We start from the raw sequence: 21820 nt of genomic DNA, 5'->3' as shown, positions 1-21820 counted from the left end.
CATCACCAATATCAAGAAAATAGAGAGATTTAGACTCGTGAGTTTTGAAACTCTAAACACACAAAAATCACCTAGGTCCAAGAGTTATTTAACCTAGGCTCTAATACCATCAAATGTAACACTCTATACCCAGCTTGGTCGCCAAGCCCAAATACGGTATGCCACTCTACTGTCTCATGTCATGTACATCCAAATGGAAAGCTTAATTTGACCTAACTGTTCTTCTTTTTGTTAACCCGTATAAGTTTTAATTCGTCCAATTAGTTAATTAACATTGTTACACGCAAATCTTTCATTAATCAGTCTTATATATAGTTAAAATCATGCATAAGGCCTATTTACCAAAATTTCATAAAAATGTCCGTAGGTATCGATACTGACATTAAGGTATCGATATTACTTTAACTGGTATCGATACCACTTGGAAAAATGATACCAAAAGAGCATATTGTTTCTTAGCCAAAATCCCATTTGTTAAAAATTATTGGTACTAACTATAAATTATCGATACTTTAGTCTTAAGTATCGATACTCGAGATAAGGTATCGATACCAAATCCCTATTATGTTTTCCTGTACATTTTAATTCACAAAGGTATCAATTTTGAAAGTAAAATATCGATACCTCTGCTATTGGAGCTAAAAATACAGCATAGAAGAATGAATCATTAATTTCCAATAATTCATAAGCAACATGCATTAAGTACTTTGTTTATTTCATCATTCAACGGTTAAATTTAACAGTCCAGAATGTTAATCATCCAAACAAGAATCGTCATGCCAACATCAATGCCTATTATTCTAGCATAATAATAACATGAAAACCTTATAAGCCAAATCAAAATGTTTAAATGTCAATAACAAAAAATGGTTCTACCACATTGCCTAATTCCCCAATACGAATAATAATAATAGTTACCTACAATAAATAACCATCCTTCCTTGGATCACTCCTTTAAAAACCACACCACCCACATTGTGATGTCACTAATCTGCATATGTTGAAATTAGTGGGTGAGCTTTAACAAGCTCAGTGAATGCAAAGAATTTTCACTATGCAAACATATCATCATGCAACACAACCAATCATTTACTCACGAGTATCTTATTCTTAAGTCTAACATCATGTAGTATTAAATCAATCATCGTCTAATATTTCACTCTCAGAAGGCATAGATACTCATTCAAGCATAGAACATATTGCACACGATTACATAAAATATGTTAAATTGTTATTTGAATTATGAAACATTTAGTGAGCTCTACCATCACATCGAATACACAGGCGTCCAATACATCACATAGACTCATAGAGTCAAACATGTCCCAAAAGTGAAGCGTATAGCTAACACTCTCCTTATTTCCCCCCACATGTCCCGTTGAATAGAGATTAGCTCTCATTCCCTTATCCCTCCAAACATGTCCCAGAGCATTAATGTCCAAAACCACTATAAATATAGGTGAGTACTCACAATCCTATGGCATGCCAACTATATCCAATGGTTCTAAAATCACAAGGCCAAAACATTCAAAAACAACACACATTCCTTATCGATTATTCGTGCACTATCACTGCATCTTATCATATTATGCAAAACCCTAGCATAGTCATATAGCATATATTTTACACATTCATTTCTTGTATATGATTGCATTTTACACAATAGTAACTATATTCACATATCACTTTTCATGCACAATACATAACCACAAAATCACAAGATAATTATGGATTCAAGGAAACTTACACTCAGAACTTAGAGTAGGGGTTTAGGCTACATCTAAATTCCCAAATAACACATGACTCGTGCTTACGAGTAGTAATTCCATAAATTCACCACTTTATGCTTTTGCCGAAAGCTCAACTAACTCTTCCCTAGCTCGTAGCAAGCTCTAATGAATTCGAAGCTTTACACACAAAACTCATACAATAACCACAATCAAATAACAACTAAAAATTCACTTGAAGCAACTAACACACAAGCTATGAGCTAAGTTCCCATGTAACTTAAACTATTAACACAACAAATTTTAAATTCTAATATCTCAGACTATACTCAATCTTTATGCCTAAAATCAGTTTCGTTCATCTAATTAATCATCTATGCCTAATTTACAGCCTTCAAACTAAACAAATCCACTTAATTCATGGTATCGACATTTTTAGACATCTTTTAGGTAATTTTTAGAAAATTCATTAAAACATGAGTAATCATTCATGAAACTTCAACGTAAATTTAAAAACCTTCTAATCATGCTAAAACAATTCGAAAAACACTTTAAAACCAAGTTTTGACTCAAAATCTAAAAATCCACCATTAATCGTTCAATTTTTTGGCTTTTATTTAAAGCATGTGATTTGAAGGCTAATAATTGAGTTTTAGAGTCTAAATAACATTAAATATTAATGGACACATGAATTATTACCCTTTTTTTAAATGAATGAACGAGTTTTGATGTAAATCTAACAATTCTACATTTGGAGATTATAATGAAATCTATGGAGTCTTAGGTGTTTTTCCTGGGGATTTATGATGTTAAATGACTTAGCAATGATAGGGAATCAATGTATTATGGTTTAGGGGTCAAAAGTTGAGTTAAAGATCAACGGAATGGAAAGGGTCGATAAGCACAATGAAGGGGAAAAGAAACTACGTGAAAACATATTGATCAGGAAGAAATAGGTTCAATTTTACAAAATGGTAAAACTGCATCATAAATGCCTAGTATTTTGACTTTATTACAAATCAGTCCTTTTCGAAATTTAAGGGTTTTCAGCACACTATCAAAATTTGATTTAATAGTTAAGATGTTATAGTCAAAAATATTGTCGAGCACCAACCTTACAAAATTCTGAGCTTGATTAGGCCAAAATTCCCAAAATACCCCTAAAACTCCTAGGCCTTATTTTGGGGTGTTACAGCTAAGTTGCAACATGGAGCATTGAATGTCGCAATATAGGGAGCAAAACTAAAGAATTCTAAGTCTACCTTCAATGTCGCAACATAGCATGAGGATGTCGCGACAAACCTTTGAAGATACACTGAAGAAGAGTATACTGCCCTCAATGCCACGACACAGGACCTAGTGTGTCGCGGCATCCTTCTATACGAGAAATTAATACAAGCCAGGGGCATTTTGGTCTGTACAATCCAATTTTAAGCTCAAGAATGTCAGCTAACCTAGGGTTAAGGATGATGACCAATCTAAGTCTATAAATAGGCTTAACTAGCATATGTTATAGACACCATTTTACTATTGTATAACTTTCACTTTAATTTTAGTCTTTAGTTTTTCCCTTTTCTTAGGTTTTAGATTTTATCCCTGTTCTTGTTATTTACATTCGAGAATAAATCAGATTCTGGAATTACTATCAAACCCTGTGAGGATTCTGTGCTTAATCTCAAAATAAATCAGGCTTATTCTAAATTCTATTCTTGAAATTGTTCTTTATGTTCATTCTTCCATTCAAGTTTATATTTTTTATTAGATCCTTAGGGAACTAATCCACCTATGGGGATTAGTGAGTGGAGGTATGAATAATTAACTATTTTGTAGGGATTTCTTAATGGATCAACTGTTCAGGAAAGGAAGAATCTAAACCCTAGGAAATCATCAAGCTGGGAATTAACCCAAATTTTGTATTGCCTATCCATGAACACCTTAACCCTGAATCGGTCTAGACTGTGAGGTTGAAAGATAAGTAGTTCTTACCAACTCAATATTTTAGTCAACATATCAAAAGATCCTATTGGGGTATTTAGTAGTTGATTTACAAGGAAACCCAAGACGACAATTGATTATGATTACCAGTGCAAGCTAATCACCCATGCCCAGATTTGGTATCTATTCGATTATTTGATTTCATATTTTCATTTATTTACTTTTATTTCCTTTCTCATTATTTTTATTATAATTTATCAAAAAAATTCTTTTAATTCTTTGTACTATAATTCAATTAAAGTACTAGTTAGATCTATTCATACATATGTTAGAATTGATTTAGTTCTCGACTCTCTTGGGTACAATCCTGAGTACTTTCCTACTTTGTTGTAATTATATTACAGCCAAACCTGTATACTTGCGGATACTACTTTTTCACATATTTTGTATAGGATTTCTATTCTGGATGTTGGTATGTCTGGAGGCGGTCACGTTGTCGGCGCCGTTGCCGGGGATGCAACATCACTATATTAGTTTCAATTTTTGCACAATAATAGAATAATTAGGAAGTTTTTAGGTTATAGTTATGAATTTAATTTTCTTTTCTACTAATTTCATCTTTTTGGGTTTAGTGTATGAGTCGTAGTAGGGGAATGCCTATAGAGCCAGCCACATATCTCGAAAGAATAATACATAGAAATCGTAGACAGTAACAACAACTTTAGAAAATGCATAATCCACCACCTGTTGTAGGAAACATACCACATGAGAATCTATTGTTCGACAAGGCTGACAATAATAATTAAGAAGATCCACTACCACAACTACAGCTACCTGTAAATAAAAACATGGCGCGTAATGAAAGGACTCGGAGAGAGTATGCGCTACCAAATTTGGATATGGTTTAAGAGAGTATAACGTGGCCAACCATCACGGCCTCTAATTTTGAGATTAACCCCTCTATGATCCAAATGATTCAGAATAATTTATAGTTTCACAGAACAATGATGGAGGATCCTAGTCAGCATCTAAAACGGTTCCACTAGCTTTGTGATACCTTCAAATACAATGGGTTCACTGATGACGCTATTCATGTTCGGTTGTTCCACTTTTCATTAATTGATAACTCCTTTTCATGCCTAGATTTGCAGGCATGAGGATCAATCATGACATGGGATGAACTCGTGGGGAAATTCCTACAAAAGTTATTCCCTATTAGTAACACGGTCCAATTAAGAAAGGATATTTTTATGTTCAAACAGTTAGAAAGGGAAAGCTTTCACGAAGCATGAAAGCATTTTATGACGTTAATTTAGAAGTGCCCACACCATGGATTGCCTGAATGGTTACAACTACAAATTTGCTACAGTCAGTTGGATGTGTATTCGAGGTCAGGATTAGATGGAGCAGTAGGAGGAGCCTTGATGAACAGAACGTACAAGGATGCATAAAAATTAATAGAAAGTATGGCGATGAATTCATACTAGTGGCCAACTAAAGAATATACATATGGCCAAAGAGCATCTACGGTGAAGGCTGTCTAGGAGGATGACAAATATAAAAAACTAGTAGATAGAATCAACCAAATAGAGGATGAGAAGAGTGCACCATCTATTTATGAAGGAGATAAACCACTCTTCCATTATATCAACAATCCCACTGAAGATGTGAACTACATCAGAAATAGGGGTGGAAATCCCTATTAGACTACATACAATCACAAATAGAGAGACCACCCGAACCTGAGATTGGGAGGAAACCAAGGAGGAGGTAATAGCTCTAACCAAGTTAAAAATAGTAACTACCAACCTCTTTATTTGCAGAAACCTCAGGAAAGGGCCAACCTAAATGACCATACTGTATGTGGTCAACGTCTGGATAGATTCGAGGGGGAGATGAAGTAAATGAGAAAATATGTAAAATAGTTGCAGTCTAAGTGTACCAATTCAATGAGAACATTGACTAAACTGGAAAATCAATTAAGCCAATTGATGAGCATGATGGGAGATATAAAACGAAAAATTGGCGCAAGTATTCCCAGTAATATTGAAAATAATCCTCATAGAGAAGGGAAGGAGCACGTAAAAGAAATAGTACTCTGCTCGGGTAAAGTACTGAGTAGCCCAGAGATGCTAACTCAAGAGATGCATACAGTGAATATTGATGATCTTCAAGGAAGACCCCTAGAAGCTGACAATGAACCTAAACTAGAGGAAGTAGTTGCACCAATAGTAGAGCCAGAGATAGAAACAACTAAAGATCTTGTTGTTACGAAGATACCATTCCCTTCAAGGCTAGAATAGAAGAAAAAGTGGGATGAAGAAGAGTTCATAAATTTTCTAAACTTGTTCAAAACTTTATATGTTAACCTACCCTTGATTGAACTTATTGAGAAAGTTCCTAAGTACGCCAAGTTTTTAAAGGAAATTATATCTAGGCAGAGGAAAATTAAGGTAGGCAAACAAGTTAATATAAGTGCTTCCTATAGTGTTATTATTTTGAGACAAGTTCCTCAGAAATTGAAAGACCATGAAGTTTTACTATTCCCATAGAGATAGAGAGCATTCACTTTTATAAAGCTCTATGTGATGTAGAAGCTAGTATTAATTTATCGCCTTTATCCATTTTTGAATAACTTGGGTTAGGGGACCTCAAAAATACCTAGATAACACTACAGTTGGTCGAAAGATCCTCAGTGCATCCGAAAGGAGTATTGGAAGATGTGTTAGCCAAAGTGCGTCGTTTTATCATCCCAACAGATTTTATGGTAGGCAAACAAGTTAATATAAGTGCTTCCTATAGTGTTATTATTTTGAGACAAGTTCCTCAGAAATTGAAAGACCATGAAGTTTTACTATTCCCATAGAGATAGAGAGCATTCACTTTAATAAAGCTCTATGTGATGTAGAAGCTAGTCTTAATTTATTGCCTTTATCCATTTTTGAATAACTTGGGTTAGGGGACCTAAAAAATACCTAGATAACACTACAGTTGGTCGAAAGATCCTCAGTGCATCCGAAAGGAGTATTGGAAGATATGTTAGCCAAAGTGCGTCACTTTATCATCCCAACAGATTTTATGGTTCTGGACTTTGTGGAAGATCAAGAAATACCAATCCTGATAGGTAGACCATTTCTACCCACCACAGGGTCCACTATTGATTTAGAAAAAATAAATTAACCATGAAAATAAATGGTGAGACATAAAGTTTTAAGTGTGGTCACCAACAAACTGAGGAAGGTCTGAGGAAGTCAGGGGAGCATTACAATGAATTATCTATTTCTAACAATCTCAAGTGAAGAGTCGTACTTTCTTTAGTTCATGTAGGTCAAAAAATAGGTTTAAAGAAATAAATCAGTGGACAAAGGTGGAGTGGCACGACGAGCGATGGACTAATACTGATAGAACCGAATAATAAAATGATGCTGTCAGACGAATTCGACAGTAAACTTAAACTATTTAAATTAATATTTATGTTTTTGTAAATTATTGTATATTAAGCTAACTATTTAGTCTAGGCTTTCATTTTTATTAAACTCATGTTTTATTGAAATCATAGCACTCTAGAAATTGGAATTTTGGGTGAAAATAGAGCCAGTGTCACAACATGGTAACTCTGTGTCGCAACACCAAGGGAAAAATTCAAAAATTTGAAAAATCATTTCGATGTCATGACATCAAAGGCAGTATGCCCAGAAATCCAAAAGTCTAGAGTCTATGGTTGTAACACATAGGTTTGTGCAAGTATACACAGTCATTATCAAGCAATAAGTATAAGAGTTATCATCTCCACAGGGACAATATATGTTAATCAAATAATTACAAAATTAAATATTACAAGTTGGTAAGAAAACAAAATAATTTTTGTGTGATGGATAAAATTAAAATTAACTAAATACAAATTAATTAATCTAAATGAAATGAATGAAATGAAATGGTTTAGCAGAAAATCCACAAGTTTAAAAACAATAACATGAATAAGCTAGAACAATTACAACATTTAACTCAATTCATCTTTCATCATGTTTAACAATGTTCCAGAAAATATTCCATGGCAAATCGATCTTTCATTAACTTGAAACCTAATATAAGATCTTTCGAAATCTTATACTTAGAAAAACATGCATATTACCATGACCATGTTTAACTAAGGGTTTGTTAGAATTTATGTGAAGTAACAGGGGCAGATTAGGTTTGAATCATTTTAGTCACACAAATCTAAAACTTATGCAAGGTAATAGAGCTCTCTCCAGTTATTACGAACCTTTAATATAATCAGGCTAGGATATAAATCAATCATGCACCTCTCAGTTATTGCCTCTATTAATCATCATTTGGCTAGGATTGGTCAACTAATTCTAATGCATTCAATCACATTTTAATGAATGAAATACATACATGAGTTTAATTGAAAGCATGAACAATTGAGGCACAAAACATCAAAAACATGAATCAAATGAACTTCATAATATTAATGTAATCATTCTAGCTAAACAAAATTAAGCTATCATAGTTAATGGAAAAACATAAAAACAATTTGCAAATATATTTGAATAATTAAGAAGAAAAAAGAAGAAGAAGAAACTCTTTGATAAGTTTGGTGAGTAATCGTGGAAGCTTCCTCTAATTCTTACGATTGATTCTCCATAAACTGCTCCTCAAGGTGGTCGACCAAAAATGGTTTTCTTGAAGGGAAAATGCTAGCTAAAAGAGGTGGAGAAATGGATGTCTTATGAATGGAAGAGGGGAAAGGAAAAGATGAGACAATTGAGAGAAGGATGAGGGGTGAATGAATGATTATTGAATCATGAATGAATGGGAAGTAAGGGGTGGTATTTATAGTAGAGGGGTGGCTAAGGAGTATAGTGAAAATAGCTTGAATATCCCTTAGGTTTCTCCTTTGCTTGATCGGCCATAATTGTGGAAGGAGGAGTTGATGGTAATCAAGCATGAATCATGCAAGGAGGTGGATAGTTTCTTGGGCAAAAGTTGAAAGTTGATTTCTAATTTATTTAAAAGTGTAGGGACCTCCAAATTATATATCCTAAAACTATTTTTTAGCTGCTCTTCATGCCTTAGATAAATTTGGGATCCTCTCCCCCTACTTGGACAGTTTTGTGATACAATTAATCAGGCTTACCCTTGTTAATCAAGACAACTTCAATTGGATTGAATGCTCAATTTGTTGTCTTTGTCGTCCAATTGAGGTGGATTTTAACTCATATCCATGCATGAATTCAACAAGCTTCCCTTCTTATAAATTCAATGGTCCTACTGCAACAATTAAAACACATAAAAAAAATCTAACATAAAATAATGAAACCATGAAAAATTAAAACAAAAATTATAAAATTTCAAACTTTATTAAAATTATTCTCATTGTCTCAATATGAACATAAATCACCCAATTTAAATACAAAATACTTAGGATTAGCATAAATTTGAAGTAAAAAGGTGATATAAACAACTGTAAAAATCTATATAATTTAGAGTTTACTATCGCGACATCAAACCCCAACATTATGACAACAACAAGCTAACAGGGATGTCGCGACACGAAACCCCTGTGTTGTGACATCGCTGCAATTTTTTACAGGGTTGACCGGACGTGATTGCACAACCCGATTTGATAAAATCTAATCTACCCAATTTTTAACCCCCAAAACATTAATTTCTAACCTACAAACATTCTAATCACCAATTCTAAACCTCTATTAATATCATAAACTCTTCCAAAATCTCTCAAACTCAAAACCCTTTCCATTTTAAACCTTAAAAATTTTCTTTTTACTTCTTCTTCTTAGTTTATTAGAAAATTTTCTTCCTTCAATCTTACTTGGGGCAAGGAAAAAATGGGAAACACTCAACGAAACAACAACAAATGAACCCCACGAAGAATTCTATGACTTACACGAACTAAGGAGTTCTTTGATAGTACTAGAAAGAACATATGTTTTCTCCCTACTTATCGGTTATTTTGCCCTCAGTTAGTTATCTTTAGCACATATTTTAGCATTTTCAGTTTAATAATTTAGATTTTATAACTGAGTAGCTCTTAGCTTATTTATCCTTAATTTTGTCATGTTTTGGTACTGATGTCGCTGCATGAATATCTTTAGATTGGGCCCAGAATTGTCACCACACCTGACAGCAATCCATATAGGATTAAAAATGCATGAGCTGTCCAATTTGGTACAACTAACTTTTACGTACAGAGACAGACAACATAATTCTGATGAAAGGACACTTGGTCAATTTGGGGGGAAAATATAAAGATTCACGTGGGAAGAAAGAAAAAGGGGGAGCTTTTGTATTATCATCTTTTTCAACCAATCCTTTAAAGCTTTCGGCTATGGCGGCTTAAGTCTCCTACGGGTGAACCGATGTGAAAGGGATGCAGACCAGGTCTTGATGAGGAGCCTTAAGTTCGACACAAGAGGGAATAGAGAGATTCAAGTCGAGTTGTTTGCGAATAGTATTCTCTACTTGTTTATTTTATTTTTCGTTTCTAAACGCTGGTAATTACTTTCTATTTCATGTTACTATGGAAGTACACATGATTTCTAGGTTAAATGTTATCTTATTCAATCTTGCTTATACTGTTTAATCTTTGGGTTTAAATTTTTTTAGCACGAAAGTCTTATTGCGGTCACTGACACTTGAAGGTACAGTGACAGTTTAAGCTAACAAGCATGACAATGGAAGTTTCTTGAGGATTAGAGGAATTTAATCCACTTGTTCTTAATAGTGTTCCATTGCCATCATCGAACGGTGTGGCTAATATGCATGTTTAAGTCTGTAATTAAATATAGAAGTTAAGCTTGGTAAGATATTTATTGCAATTTAATGCATCAACAGTCACGTTGGGGATCCTAGTTTATCATTTTCATATTTTATCTTATTATTTTCAAGTTATTGCTTCAACGACAATTTATCTAATTTCTTTTCATTTATTGCACTAACATTGATAAACAAAAGACAACAATCCTTGTGGGATCGATATCCGACAAACTCATATTTTTTTACTATACTTGCATCAACAGTGTATGCTTGCACATTATTGCTGTGACGTTACACAGCTGATCAAGTTTTGGCGTCGTTGCCGGGGATGACATTTATTTGATGTTTATTTTTGATTGGTTTTATTTCATAATATTCAGTTGCTACTAATTGGTTTTATTTTTGTTGTTATTTACACATTTTATTTTAAGTGTTGTATGAGCCGAAGCAATCTGAAGTTTATTGCCAATTTTGAGCCAAAAATTGAAAGAACCGTTCGAAGGAGACTTCGAGAAAAAAGGAATATGGCTTTACAAAATAGGACTATACGAGATATTGTAGTACCTGTCTTGGATTACTTACAACTGGGAGTTGTTAGGCCATCAATCCAAACTGGAAAATTTAAACTCAAACCCGTAATGTTTCAAATGTTGAATTCTAATGGGCAATATGCTAGGCTGCCGCATGAAGATGCACAAGAATATCTGAAATTATTTTTATTGATTTGTGCCTCTTTTAGTCAACAAGGCATTCCTGATGACGCTTTGAAGATTCAATTATTCCCTTATTCCCTGCAAGGAAGAGCTCGTACTTGGTTCCTTGGGCTACCTATTGGATCAATTACTTATTGGGATGCACTAGCAACACAATTTGTTTTGTGATTTAACCCACCAAATATGAAGGCTTATCTCTGAAATGATATTACAACTTATTAGCAGCTGGACATGAGAATCTTCACACAACAAAGGAACGTTATAAATCTCTACTTCGGCGTTGCCTCATGCATGTCATTCAATAGGAAACACAAATTGAGATTTTTTATAATGGGCTAAATTCACACATAAGAAATCTTGTCTACGCATAAACCAATAGACCTTTGCTGGATTGTACTTATAATGATGCCATTGTAATTCTGGAGAGAATTGCTCAGAATGATTACCAATATCCAATCTCTAGAGCTGCATAAGCAAAAGCTACTCCAAGATTTATTGAACTGGATGCAATATCTTAACTTAGCGCTCAAGTTTCTTCTTTTGTAAATATGATAAAACATATACAAAGGACTAGTGACGTTGCACCCATAAAAATCACTCAAGAAGTTATGTCCCTACCTTTTGTTGTGAGATTTGCAGTGACAACCATAGTTATGAAGATTGTCCACAACATGCAGAAAATGTCTCTTATGTCAGTAACATCCGTAACAATTCTTATGGCAACATCCACGACATTTCGATATGGGAATATATCTACTCAAGGCAATTATAATTCAAGACAAGGGAATTACAATCAACAACAGTAGAACAACAATCAACACACTCAGATGCATCCACAACAAAGCTAGATGCATCCACACTAGAATTAGACGCAGCCACAACACTCTTCAATGCCAAATCAACATGCTCTAAAATATCGACAACAATAATACACGCAAGCTTCTCTTTCTGACCCGTTAGCCGCTCTTGAAGCTTTAATGTAGGAACATATGACTCGCATAGAAGTTATTGTGTAGGGGAATTCATCTTCCATTTGGACGTTTGAGGCACAATCTGGACAACTTGCTTCAAATCTAAATACTCGACCACCAAGCAGACTACCTAGCAACACAAAAAATCCCAATCTGAGAGGGAAATAACAATGCAAGGTGATCATGCTTAGGAGTGGCAAACAAACTAGTTGGCGAACAACAGATTCTACGGTCGCACCTCAGACTATAGTTAAAATGACTTCTAGTGAGATAGTTGAATATGAAAAGCTTATCGAGGCAACAGATAAAGAAATTCCATAAATTGTCACTCATATGCCTAATGTCTCATGCCTAATGTCTCACCCTCAAAACTATCATCGCAATTAGATGCATCTCCAAATTTACCTTTCCTACAAAGATTAAGGGAGAATGAACAGGATATGTAGTACCAATAGTTCCTAAACACACTGAAGCAAATTTAGATCAATATTCCTTTAGTAGACACTCTTTTGAAAATTCTAAATTATAGGAAATTTATGAAGAAGCTCTTGTCCAAAAAGAAGAAGCTCAATGATATAGAAACTATTGCACTCATAGAGGGCTGCAGTGTTGTTTTGATAGATAAGTTGCCCCCCAAAATGAAAGATCCTAGGAGAGCTATTGTCCCATGTTCAATTGGCAAACATTATTTGGGCAAGGCTTTATGCGACTTGGGAGCTAGTATCAACCTAATGTAGCTATCAACTTTCAAAAAATTGGGAATAGGTCACATGAAACCTACTGTAGCGACATTGCAACTAGCTGGTCGATCTTTGGCTCAACCTAAAGGGCAAATCAAAGATATCTTAGTTCATGGGGATAAATTATTTTTTTGGCTAATTTTATCATACTTGACTGCGAGGCAAACAAAGAGGTTCCCATAATCTTACGACGACCATTTTTACCCACCGGACAAACTCTTATTGATGTTTATAAGGGTGAACTAATCATGCAACTTAATGATGAACACGTTACCTTCAGTGTTTTCAAATCTATTCAACGAAATGATAATGAAGAATGCCATACTGTTGCTGTTCTAGATTGTTTAATTATGGAAGAATTCACTGCCTAAAGCACAATACTGTCTAAGGAGTTTGCAGTGACATCTGATGATGAATTCTTAAACAATAGTGACAGCATGGTTGAAGCTAATAATATTGAACTCAAACATGGATGGCAAATTGAATCATTAGACTTGGCCAACAGAACAGCTCCAATTTTCAAGCCATCTATCGATGAAGCTCCTACTCTGGAATTGAAACCACTACCTACTCAGCTTAAATATGTTTTTCTTGGTGATAACAATACTCTTCCCGTTATTGTCTCTGCAATATTGGATGTAACTCAAGAAGAGAAATTTCTCTATATTCTAAAACAACATAAGCGAGCTATTGCTTGGACTATTGCCGATATCCAAAGCATTAGTCCATCTTTTTATATGTACACGATCAAGTTGGATGATGAAGGCAAGCAATTGGTTGAGAAGCAAAGAAGATTAAGCGAGAAGATGAAGGAAGTTGTTAAGAAAGAAATTATAAAGTGGCTTGATGCTGGAATTATATACCCTATTTCTAATAGCAATTGGGTAAGTCCAGTGCAGTACATTCCTAAAATGAGTGGCATCATAGTGGTCAGTAACGAAAAAGACAAATTAATTCCTACACGTATTCCTATAAGATGGCGAGTCTGTATGGATTATCGCAAGCTTAATGCTGCCACAATGAAGGACCACTTCCCACTTTCTTTCATTGACCAAATGTTAGACCGACTTGCTGGAAGAGCCTATTACTGCTTCTTATACGGCTATTTTGGGTACAATCAGATTGATATTGCTTTTTGTCGTATGCCTTTCGGTCTTTGCAATGCACCAGCCACATTCCAAAGGTGCATGATGACAATATTCTCGGACATGATTGATGATTCTTTTGAGGTTTTTATGGATGACTTTTTAGTCTATGGGAATGATTTTGATCATTGTGCTTATAATTTGGATAAAATATTGCAGCGATATGAAGACACACATCTTACTCTAAATTGGGAAAAATGTCATTTCATGGCAACTGAAGGCATAGTGTTAGGCCATTGCATCTCTAGTTAAGGCATTGAAGTAGACAAAGCTAAAGTGGAAATCATTGAGAAATTACCTCCACCGACAAATGTGAAAGGCATTCACAGTTTTCTTGGGCATGCGGGGTTTTACCGAAATTTATTAGAGATTTCTCAAAAGTTGCAAAACCCTTATGCTCATTGCTGGAACAAAATAAAAAATTCCTCTTTGATGATGCATGTATAGAGGCATTCAGTCAATTAAAGAGGTAGCTAGTAAATGCACCCATTGTCGTTGCACCAGATTGGTCACAACCTTTTGAAGTTATGTGTGATGCAAGCGACTATGGTGTGGGTACTATTCTAGGACAACGCAAGGGAAAAATATTTCATGTCATCTATTATGCTAGCAAAACTCTTACAGAGGCTCAAATCAACTATACCACTACGGAGAAAGAATTGTTGGTTGTAGTCTTTGCTTTCGACAAGGTTCGTTCTTATCTTTTTGGCATAAAGGTTATCGTATGTACTGATAATTCAGCGTTGAGATATATTTTTGCGAAAAAGGATGCAAAACCAAGACTGATACACTGGATCTTACTGTTGCAAGAATTTTACATCAAGACAGAAAACTGCAAGGGTTCCAAGAATCAAGTTATCGAAGGTATGCAATGACAATATCATTCGGCATTATGTTCCAGAAAAAGAGATGCTTTCAATCCTAAAGCACTGTCATGATACCCCTTATGGAGGTCATTTTGATGGCATGCGAACTGCCACTAAAGTTCTCCAATCAGGCTTCTACTGGCCTTTATTATTCAAAGATGCCCACAATTTTGTGAATCAATGTGGTAGGTGTCAGCGCACTAATTCTATATCCCGACGCAGTGAAATGTTGTAGCAGCCAATTATGGAGGTTGAATTGTTTGATGTTTAGGGTATGGATTTTATGGGACCATTTCCAAGTTCAGTTGGAAATCTTTAGATATTAGTAGTTGTTGACTACATCTCAAAGTGGGTTGAAGTTGTTGTAGTACCAAAGGATTATGCAAATACAATACTTAATTTTTTTCACAAGCATATACTAGCCTGCTTTGACACACCAAAGGCATTAATTAGTGATTAGGTTACACACTTTCATTGCAACCAAATGGCAGCCGCACTGAAAGATATGGAGTTAATCATAGAATGGCTACTACTTATCATCTGCAAACTAATTAGCAAGCCGAAGTATCGAATAGAAACTTAAAAACATTATTGAGAAGGTTGTGAACTCTTCAAGGAAAGAATTCTATTCCAGACTGGATGACGCTTTATCAGCACAGTGGACGGTATACAAAACTCCATTAGGGATGTCACCGTATAAATTAGTTTTTGGGAAAGCATGTCACTTTCCAGTTGAATAGGTGTACAAAGCAATGTGGGCAATTAAGCAAGCGAACATGAATTATGAAGCTGCTGGAAAGAAAAGGCTGTTAGATATCACTGAACTACAGGACATTAGGCGAAATGCCAATGAAAACGCGATAACTTATAAAGAAAAGACCAAATGATGGCATGACAGAATTGTTTTGCAACGACAATTTATCTAGGGTCAACAAGTTTTAATATTTAATTCTAGACTGAAGCTGCACCTGAATAAATTGTGCTCTCATAGGTTTGGACCTTTCCAGCTTGTTGAAGTATTTCCTCATGTTGCAGTCAGATTTAGAGATTTAAATGATGGACACCAATTCAAAGTGAATGGCCAGCGATTGAAACATTATCTTGGGAATACTGATCACAAGCAGGTAGAGATCATTAAATTGGTCTAAAAATTTTAATTTTTGTTCAAATCTAATTTATTTTTTTCTATTTGTCTATATTTTTGCAGAATAATTAAGCACCATTGTCGACGCACTTGGGTTTTATTGTCAACGTAGTTCGTACTATTGTACTGTCACGTCTGACTCAGCAAAATTGAGGATAGATCAAAAATTTCCAATCCTACCGTTTGATCAAAAGCAACCTGGCCGTGTGATTTTTCTGAGCGGGCACAATTCTCATTTGGCGTAATTATTCCCGCCAGCTTTATATCCCCTCACAGAAATCACGTCTTTCCAGCTTTTTCTTTCACTCACTATAAACCCCTCTTCACTATGCTAAAGCTGCACTTGGGTAAATTGTGCTCTCATCGGTCTGGACCTTTCAAACTTGTTGAAGTATTTTCTCATGGTGCAGTCACAATCAGAGATTTAAATAATGGACACCAATTCAAAGTGAATGGCCAGCGATTGAAACATTATCTTGGGTATACTGATCACAAGCAGGTAGAGACCATTAGACTGGTCTAAAAATTTTAATTTTTAGTGAATTTATCATTATGTTATTTTATTTCATTTTTGTTCAAATCTGATTTATTCTTTTTCTATTTTCTATATTTTTGCAAAATAATTAGGCACAATTGTCGACGCACTTGGGCTTTATTGTCAACGTAGTTTGTACTATTGTACTGTTACGTCTGACTTAGCAAAAATGAGGATAGATCAAAAATTTCATATCCTACCGTTTGATCAAAAGCAACCTAGCAGTGTGATTTGTCTGAGTGGGCAGAATTCTCATTGGGCATAATTATTCCAGCCAGCTTTATATCCATTCACAAAAATCACGTCTTTCTAGCTTCTTCTTTCACTCACTATAAACCCCTCTTCACTGTGCTAAAGCTGCACCTGGGTAAATTGTGCTCTCGTTGGTCTGGACCTTTCCAACTTGTTGAAGCATTTTCTCATGGTGCAATCACAATCAGAGATTTAAATAATGGACACCAATTCAAAGTGAATGGCCAGCGATTGAAACATTATCTTGGGAATACTGATCACAAGCAGGTATAGACCATTAAACTGGTCGAAAAATTTTAATTTTTAGTGAATTTATCATTATGTTATTTTATTTAATTTTTGTTCAAATCTAATTTATTCTTTTTCTATTTGTCAATATTTTTGCAGAATAATTAGGCACCATTGTCGACGCACTTGGGCTTTATTGTCAACGTAGTTCGTACTATTGTACTGTCACGTATGACTTAGCAAAAATGAGGATAGATCAAAAATTTCAGATCCTATCGTTTGATCAAAAGAAACCTAGCTGTGTGATTTGACTGAGCGGGCACAATTCTCATTGGGCGTAATTATTCCCGCTAGCTTTATATCCCTTCACAAAAATCACATATTTCCAGCTTCTTCTTTCACTCACTATAAACCCCTCTTCACTGTGCTAAAGCTGCATACGGGTAAATTGTGCTCTCGTTGGTCTGGACCTTTCCAACTTGTTGAAGTATTTTCTCATGGTGTAGTCACAATCAGAGATTTAAATAATGGACACCAATTCAAAGTGAATGGCCAGCAATTGAACAAGCAGGTAGAGACCATTAAACTGGTCGAAAAATTTCAATTTTTAGTGAATTTATCATTTTGTTATTTTATTTTATTTTTGTTCAAATCTGATTTATTCTTTTTCTATTTGTCTATATATTTGTAGAATAATTAGGCACCATTGTCGACGCACTTGGGCTTTATTGTCAACGTAGTTTGTACTATTGTACTGTCACGTCTCACTCAGCAAAAATGAAGACAGATTAAAAATTTTAGATCCTATCGTTTGATCAAAAGCAACCTAGCCATCTAATTTGTCTAAGCGGGCACAATTCTCATTGGACATAATTATTCCCACCAGCTTTATATCCCTTCACAAAAATCATGTCTTTCCATCTTCTTCTTTCAGTCACTATAAACCTTTCTTCATTGTGCCGACTGTAAAACACCCAAGCAACCATTTTTATTCACTTACTCTTCCCCAAGTTCATACCTTTACACCTTAAACCATTTTCGCTCATCGAAGTAAGCAAAATATGGCAAGAACGATAGGATCAATCAAGAAAGTAATGAACCCTATTGAAGAAAACTCATCCTCTAAAACTACAGTTCGTGAGCCAGAATTTTCCATGCCGACAGAAAAAAAAGAGCTGGTGATCTTTTTAACGAAAGTGGCCAAAGACCAATTTCAAAACATCTTAAAGCGAAACTTCCACCAAGAACAAGGCATTCTCTTTTTGCAATCGTAAGATTTGGGAAAACAAGCATCCCGAACCATTTCTAAGTTGAAGTGGGTGACTTTCTACACATATCCTGGAAGTTATTCTCCTTCATTAGTACGTGAGTTTTACGCTAACCTTTAAGACCATGAGTTGGAGTTTATCTTTGTTTGAGAAGGTTTAATCCCGTGGGATGCTACAAAAATAAATGAGTTGTACAACACTAAGGTAGATGTTGATGAACACTCCAAATTTATTGAAGATATCACAGACAAAAAAACAGACCAGTTGGTGAAGGATTTATGTGTCGAAGGAGCATTATGGATGGGTTCACATGAAAAGAATTATAGATACACTGTCACTTCCTGACAATTTTGAGAAAAATATGGTTTCATTTTATCAACTGCAGGTTACTACCCTCTACTCACAGCACCACAGTCAACCTTGTAGAATGTGCCTAATACATTTAATTGTCAAGTGCAAAAAAATTGATGTCGATGCAATACTCTATCAGGAAATTGTTGAGTGTGCCACAAGGAAAAATGGAATTTTGGTTTTCCCATCGTTAATGATGGTACTGTGCTAGCAGAAAGGGATCATCCCCGTGATGATGATGAGGTCTTGGAAAATAAAGGCCCAATAAATGAAGCCTCTCTTGAAAAAATGACTTGTGGCAATGATACATCAGCTATGAAGGAAGCAGAAACCAGCAAGACAAGGAAGGGAAAAACCAAAGCAGGAAGCAAGGGAACAAACTTGACGGCCAAAACATCATTACTGTGCAAAATGAAGGATATCGAGAAATTGGTCAATTCCATCAGCAATAAGCAGATCAGGCTTGTCGCTATAATAGAGGATATGGATAGATCACGAAATTTATTTTACGCTTACACCAGGGCCTATAAGAATTCTATTGTAGCCACATTACGTCAATTAAGCCTGACCCCTCTTCCAAAATTTCTAGTGTTCCCACCGATTATCTGAGAGTATGAGCCCTCCTCCGAGGAAGATGACCTAAGGGACTGAAAAATATCGATGGAATACCCCTCCATTTTACATGTCTCTGATGTTATGAAAGAAGAAGACTCAAGGGACATTGAGGAGTGCATACGAAAGATTAATAGCCTGGTCGAGGATGACTTTATTGCTAGTCAAGAAGCACCTACTATTGAGGATGAAGTTACTGTGGAAAAGGAGGACGTCCGTATTGAAGTTGTGAACGAGAAAGCTGACGAAGACAATACTACAACAGAACCTGCTGAGAATGAATCTGTTGAGGACATTGACATTGCATCCGAGTTTGTGGATACAACTAAAGGTAATTTGGAGCAAGATGGAGCTAGACCGGCAAAATCGATAGAGGTGACAAGGGAGGAACACCATAATTCGTTGGCTATTGTGGTCTCTACCGGACCACTCCAAGTGACTCCTCCTACACAAGAAGCAGTCGATGATGTCGGGGCAATGCCAAAAACTGAAGAGCAATCCGAGGATAGTCCGAAGCTGAAAGAAAAGAAAAGAAAGTGCTCCAAAGACAAAAAGTGCAAGAAAGAGGAGAAAAAGAGGAGGAAGAAGAACATTATGTAGCCACATTGATGGCCGAGGAAAACTGAGTTAGTTTATTTTAAGTTTTAGTTGTAGTATTCATGCATTGCATGTAGCTGTAATTTTCATTTTGTTAGTGCACATTGTCATTGCATTTTATTGTCATCGCATTTAATGTTAGTGCATTGGGGACAATGGAAACTTTAAGTTTGGGGGAATGCATATGGGATTTGGAAATACACCCACTTTTCAATTTTTCTGTGAGTTTAATGAAGCATTCAAGGTTTTTTGTGGTTAATGCAAACGTGTTTAAAACTTTTTGTTACATTTGATGCTTAATTCTTGAATCATGTAAATTATCAATGAATGAGTTTGATAAATTTGACTGAATGTTTCATCTTCAATTCTTTGATGAATGATTTAGGTTGCATTAGTAACGGATGACTAGTAGCATTCATTGAATCTTGAATGAATTTGCCTTTTATAATTGCTTATACATATAGTTATGAATAAGAGACACTCCAAAGTGGGTTTATTCTGAAATGTTAAATGGGGAACACTCCAATGCAAGCATTAGAAAAATGAATCTGGCCAAAGGCTTCCGCTGCATGAGTGTGTGTTGGTGCAATTATGTACTCCTTGGGGGTTTGTTGCACCCCATCGTTACTTCTCAGGAACAAGGGTACAGTAATGCAACAATATCCCTTTATCACAAAAAAAAGAGACATACATTGTACAACAAATGTTGTATTGGTAGATAGAATTTAGGATTTAAAGCATGATGCTGGTTTTGGTGAAGTTGCAATCTTATTCATTCATACTTATGTATTGTCGATGCAATATTCTATCATCTGAATGTGACTCATTCATTGGGATTTTAGGCGATTCAAGTTGCTAGAATGATCATTTGCCTTAGTAAATTCTTGTGTCGCCTTGCTAGTTTCTGTTTTACTTGAGGACAAGTAAAAACTCAAGTTTGGGGGTGTGATAGTACTAGAAAGAACATATGTTTTCTCCCTACTTATTGGTTAATTTGTTCCCATTTAGTTGTCTTTAGCACATATTTTAGCATTTTTAGTTTAGTAATTTACATTTTATAACTTAGTGAATCTTAGCTTATTTATCCTTATTTTTGTCATGTTTTGGTACTGATGTCGCTGCATGAGTATCTTCAGATTGGACCCAGAATTGTCACCACACCTGACAGCTATCCAATAGGAACAAAAATGCATAAGATATCTATTTTGGTACAACTAACTTGTACGTACAGAGACAGACAACATAATTCTGATAAAAGGACACTTGGTCAATTTAGGGGGAAAATATAAAGATTCACGTGGGAAGAAAGAAAAAGGGGGAGCTTTTGTATTATCATCTTTTTCAACCAATCCTTTAAAGCTTTCGACTATGGTGGATTAAGTCTCCTATGGGTGAACCGATGTGAAAAGGATGCAGACTAGCTCTTGATGAGGAGCCTTGAGTGTGACATAAGAGGGACTAGAGAGATTTAAGTCTCCACTTGTTTCGTTTATTTTTTCTTCTCTAAACGCTGTTGATTACCTTCTATTTCATGTTAGTATGGAAGTACACATGATTTATGGGTTAAATATTATTTTATTCAATCTTGCTTCTACTACTTAATCTTTAGGTTTGAATTTTTTTAGCACGAAAGTGTTATTGCAGTCACTGACACTGGAAGGTGCAGCGATAGTTCAAGCTAACAAGCATGACAATGGAAGTTGCTTGAGGATTAGAGGAATTTAATCCACTTATTCTTAATAGTGTTCCATTGCTATCATCAGAAGGTGTGGCTAATGTGCATGTTTAAGTCTTTAATTAAATATAGAAGTTAAGCTTGGTAAGATATTTATTGCAATTTAATGCATCGACAATCACCTATCCTGTTATACCTTGTGAGCACTTAGCATTCTATTGAATATTCACGTTGGGGATCCCAGTTTATCATTATCATATGTTATCTTATTGTTTTCAAGT

At 35.2% G+C, this 21820-nt stretch overlaps 1 non-coding gene across 1 annotated transcript; it reads right to left on the bottom strand.

Moving 5' to 3' along the window:
- Nucleotides 1-4892: 4892 nt before the first annotated feature.
- LOC121225915 (small nucleolar RNA R71) lies at nucleotides 4893-4998 on the bottom strand. Its single transcript, XR_005923817.1, has one exon. It is a non-coding gene; the product is annotated as a small nucleolar RNA R71 (small nucleolar RNA).
- Between the last annotated feature and the right edge of the window lie 16822 nt (nucleotides 4999-21820).

The sequence above is a fragment of the Gossypium hirsutum genome, chromosome D13 (assembly GCF_007990345.1).
Source record: "Gossypium hirsutum isolate 1008001.06 chromosome D13, Gossypium_hirsutum_v2.1, whole genome shotgun sequence".
NCBI lineage: Eukaryota > Viridiplantae > Streptophyta > Magnoliopsida > Malvales > Malvaceae > Gossypium > Gossypium hirsutum.
This window is presented reverse-complemented; position numbering and strand designations above follow the sequence as displayed.